This window comes from Oncorhynchus mykiss, chromosome 7 (assembly GCF_057628025.1).
Source record: "Oncorhynchus mykiss isolate SJ-2025 chromosome 7, ASM5762802v1, whole genome shotgun sequence".
Lineage (NCBI taxonomy): Eukaryota > Metazoa > Chordata > Actinopteri > Salmoniformes > Salmonidae > Oncorhynchus > Oncorhynchus mykiss.
The window spans coordinates 7,209,286-7,214,741 of NC_143028.1; the positions used below are offsets into that span (position 1 = coordinate 7,209,286).

Consider the following 5,456-nt stretch of genomic DNA (forward strand, 5'->3'; position numbering starts at 1 on the left):
CAAACAGTGGCGTGTCTCACTACTACATCTCAAACACTGGTTAGTCTCACATCTCAAACACTGGCTTGTCTCACATCTCAAACACTGGCTTTCCTCACATCTCAAACACTGGCTTGTCTCACATCTCAAACACTGGCTTGTCTCACTACTACATCTCAAACACTGGCTTGTCTCACTACTACAGCTCAAACACTGGCTTCTCTCACTACTACATCTCAAACACTGGCTTTTCTCACTACTACATCTCAAACACTGGCTTCTCTCACTACTACATCTCACTACTACATCTCACTACTACATCTCAAACACTGGCTTCTCTCACTACTACATCTCAAACACTGGCTTATTTCACTACTACATCTCAAACACTGGCTTGTCTCACTACTACATCTCAAACACTGGCTTGTCTCACTACTACATCTCAAACACTGGCTTGTCTCACTACTACATCTCAAACACTGGCTTCTCTCACTACTACATCTCACTACTACATCTCAAACACTGGCTTGTCTCACTACTACATCTCAAACACTGAATTGTCTCACTACTACATCTCAAACACTGGCTTGTCTCACTACTACATCTCAAACACTGGCTTCTCTCACTACTACATCTCACTACTACAACTCAAACACTGGCTTCTCTCACTACTACATCTCAAACACTGGCTTCTCTCACTACTACATCTCAAACACTGGCTTGTCTCACTACTACATCTCAAACAGTGGCGTGTCTCACTACTACATCTCAAACACTGGTTAGTCTCACATCTCAAACACTGGCTTGTCTCACATCTCAAACACTGGCTTTCCTCACATCTCAAACACTGGCTTGTCTCACATCTCAAACACTGGCTTGTCTCACTACTACATCTCAAACACTGGCTTGTCTCACTACTACAGCTCAAACACTGGCTTCTCTCACTACTACATCTCAAACACTGGCTTTTCTCACTACTACATCTCAAACACTGGCTTCTCTCACTACTACATCTCACTACTACATCTCACTACTACATCTCAAACACTGGCTTCTCTCACTACTACATCTCAAACACTGGCTTATTTCACTACTACATCTCAAACACTGGCTTGTCTCACAACTACATCTCAAACACTGGCTTGTCTCACTACTACATCTCAAACACTGGCTTGTCTCACTACTACATCTCAAACACTGACTTGTCTCACTACTACATCTCAAACACTGGCTTGTCTCACTACTACATCTCAAACACTGGCTTGTCTCACTACTACAGCTCAAACACTGGCTTCTCTCACTACTACATCTCAAACACTGGCTTGTCTCACTACTACATCTAAAACAGTGGCTTGTCTCACTACTACATCTCAAACACAGGCTTGTCTCACTACTACATCTCAAACACTGGCTTCTCTCACTACTACATCTCAAACACTGGTTTGTCTCACTACTACATCTCAAACACTTGCTTCTCTCACTACTACATCTCAAACACTGGCTTCTCTCACTACTACATCTCAAACACTGGCTTTCCTCACATCTCAAACACTGGCTTGTCTCACTACTACATCTAAACACTGGCTTGTCTCACTACTACATCTCAAACAGTGGCTTGTCTCACTACTACATCTCAAACACTGGCTTCTCTCACTACTACATCTCAAACACTTGCTTCTCTCACTACTACATCTCAAACACTGGCTTCTCTCACTACTACATCTCAAACACTGGCTTTCCTCACATCTCAATCACTGGCTTGTCTCACTACTACATCTAAACACTGGCTTGTCTCACTACTACATCTCAAACAGTGGCTTGTCTCACTACTACATCTCAAACACTGGCTTGTCTCACTACTACATCTCAAACACTGGCTTGTCTCACTACTACATCTCAAACACTGGCTTGTCTCACTACTACATCTCAAACAGTGGCTTGTCTCACTACTACATCTCAAACACAGGCTTGTCTCACTACTACATCTCAAACACTGGCTTGTCTCACTACTACATCTCAAACACTGGCTTGTCTCACTACTACATCTCAAACACTGGCTTGTCTCACTACTACATCTCAAACAGTGGCTTGTCTCACTACTACATCTCAAACACAGGCTTGTCTCACTACTACATCTCAAACACTGGCTTGTCTCACTACTACATCTCAAACAGTGGCTTGTCTCACTACTACATCTCAAACACTGGCTTGTCTCACTACTACAGCTCAAACATGCTTTGTTATGTTCATCTACCCAGGACTTCACAGAGTTACAACAAAAACGATTTTCCACTAAATGGATCATTAAAGAAATAGCCATGGCCTGTTTCTCTCTTTTAATCTCTCTCTCTCTCTATTTCAGATTCCTTGCCTTCAGAGGACTGAGTGATAGGCTGTCCTGAAACTTGTGCTACAGTATGTCTGGATCGAAATGATATGCCCACTCTTTTCCTCTTCTGTCTAGTTGGAACCCATCTTTTGTATTCCTCCGGACTGTCTTTGGTCAAACTCTACAGTCACTTCACTGGACTCTAATGGATGGATATGGGGATGAAGATAGAGGGTTATTAATCTGGTACAGGATCAAATGATATGTATATGAGTAGCTGCTGTGTACCATCAATAGTCATTGAAACCTGCTCTGGAACCGCAGGGATAGTCAGGTATTTTACCGGCTGAGCTAATGGGGCCTCCTCAGCCACGTTGGCAAGTCCTGTTCCCTTCTTCTTTCTGTGTCTCCACTTCCCCCGTGAGGACGTTATGTCTCGTGGTGGCCCTCATGGTTGTCATGGCGACACCGTGCCCCAAGAGCTGTCACTGCTCAGAGAGGAATGGCGTGGTGGTGCAGTGCGTCTCCCGGAGCCTTGACCAGATCCCTCCGGACCTACCGGAAGACACCGTCACCCTCCTGCTCTCGTCCAACCGGATCAGCCACATCCCCAACCAGGCCTTCAAGGACCTCCGCCGCCTCAAGGAGCTGGACCTGTCGCATAACCACATCGAGAGTATCGACGCAGGGGCCTTCCTGGGGGTCTCCGAGGGACTCCGCTCCCTGGACCTCTCCAACAACCAGCTCCGCAGCGTCCCCAAGGAGGCCTTCACCAAGCTGAGTGCCCGTATAAGACTCTCCAACAACCCCTGGCACTGCGAGTGTTCCCTCCAGGAGGTACTGAGGGAGCTGAGGCTGGATCCTGAGACGGTCAACGAGGTGAGCTGCCACACCTCTGTCCAGGACGAGTACGCCGGCCGGCCCGTCATTCAGGTCCTGGACTCTGGCATCAACTTCTGTAACTTCCACCACAAGACCACCGACGTGGCCATGTTCGTGACCATGTTCTGCTGGTTCGCCATGGTGATCGCCTACGTCATCTACTACGTCAGGCACAACCAGGAGGACGCGAGGAGACACATGGAGTACCTCAAGTCTCTACCCAGATCCTCCCAGATCAGCAAGGACTTTGACACAGCCAGCACTGTGCTCTAGCAGTGCTCTATGTGTGGTGGCAGTGACAGCGGTGGGGGTTCTTACATGTCCATGGGATAGTAAACACAGTGGCAAACTTGCAAGGTGTATGTACAGTAACTATTTTGAATGTGAAGACGGGCCTCTGGACGAGCCACTGGACTGCACCTACCCGTCTGCACGTGCCTGACCGGCTCGCAGTGGGCCTCGGGTTCGTCAGTGCAATCAACCTTTTTGTGTCGACTGTTTATGAAGTCATGGGGTCAATACCTTTTGAGATTTATTTTTTATTGGGAAGAAACATGACCTCTACTTCTCATCGTCATATGTTTTCCCAACAGTAGGATTTAATGAGAAATATATTGTATAAGTCTCTGAGAGTGTCTCCATATTGATTTGGTTGTTGTGATTGGTTGTAGTGCTATACAGTACTATTGATCTAGTCATTGTGATTGGCTGTTACACTGGACTGAATGTTCATCTTGTGTCTTCAAGTGCCTAGAAACAGTAAACAGTACCTCAACCAAGGCACTGTGAAAGCAAATGTTGAACTACAAAATCCCTTTAAAGCTAGAATCCTTATCCACTGGGCACAGATGTCATTTCAATGTCTAGTTTTGATCTAATTTTGGTTGAGTTGTCAGCTAACGTCAATTCGATGTGAAATCAACAAAACATTTCACCATGTCGTTGGGTTTGGGTTAAAAGTTGGGGGAAAATACGACCTTCCCTTACGTTGATGACTTTTTTCAAATCTAATCATTTTCCCACATTGATTCAACATCATCACATAGATTTTTGATTTTAAAGGACGGTGGAAACAACGTTGATTCAATCTATTTTTGCCCAGTGGGAGTTGTTAGATCCATTTTTTGACTTATAAATGAATGATACATACCCATTGATTCTTAAGGAATATAATGTATAAATGCCTCGTGAGCTTAGTTCAACTGTCGTACCCAATCAGAACCCCAGATATGTGCTTTTTTTGCTTCAATGTTTGCAAACAAGGTAAATGTAAACAAATACTGTCTGGCTTTAAAACATGGTTAAAACGGTCATTTGTTTGATTATGTCCATAGCTATGTCTATGAATTTGACAGTGGTTACATTTCTCCAGGCTTTTCACTAAACAGAGGGGCACCACTTTGTTATTGTTTTAGCTGAAGATTCTAGCTTTAATATGTCATGTTAAATATTTTAGATGTTGTGAAGGGTGTTATGAATCATTTACCATTACTTATTTTGGCAATCAATGTGATGCCACTTTCAGGACATAAATCTTTAAATACTCATATCGGATTTAGTTCCCAAACTGTCAAACACCCTTCTACAGACTTTGATCGATGCTGATGTTGCGTCAGAAAGTCTATGATGACCAACAGTTGGAAGTAGTCTATACTTCCTCAGTAGTGTATGTGTTCTGTATTGTTTTGTCTCTATTGGTTTGTATGTTTGTCCCTTTCATAGTATGGGATGTAGTTTATGTTTAGGAGAGAGGAACTGATGAAAGGAAAGTGAGAAAAGGAGACGTTCTAATGTTTTATTGAGACTTGTGTTGAAACGGAGAAACGTTGACCATGAAATCTGTCTTTGTCTGTCGTTTAGCCCCAGGGATATGTCTTGATCTTGTTGCGCTCGTCTCTCTTTCTAATTATTCTTAGCAAAATGGTTGTGAATCAACCGTTGTCGTTTTTATATCTGAAATAAAACGGTCTCTAACTACTAGTAATCCTGTTTTGTTTCAGTCAGAAACAGAAAGGTAGTCGTTTCTGAATACCTTGACTTTTTACTTTGCATATGGAAGAGAATTCCTACACTTCCTTTTTATGACTGAATTCATGATGAGGTTGTCCAATCTTCTTTCTCTCTTTCCGAGGACATGGTTGAGTGCACTTTATTGTGGTGTGTGGTTTCTATCGGTCTCATCTCTCTCTCTCTCTTCTCTGTCTCTCTCTCATCTCATATGTACTGTGTCTGATTGAGGCTGTGAAGGTATTCTAGGAAACAAGTG

The 5,456-nt window shown here is 43.7% G+C and overlaps 1 pseudogene across 1 annotated transcript; it reads left to right on the forward strand.

The window, feature by feature from the left end:
* The first annotated feature begins 2,261 nt into the window (after positions 1-2,261).
* Positions 2,262-5,167, forward strand: LOC110527307 (leucine-rich repeat-containing protein 3 pseudogene; annotated as a pseudogene). Its single transcript, XR_016497511.1, has one exon. The product of XR_016497511.1 is annotated as a leucine-rich repeat-containing protein 3 pseudogene (transcript).
* The last annotated feature ends 289 nt before the right edge of the window (positions 5,168-5,456 follow it).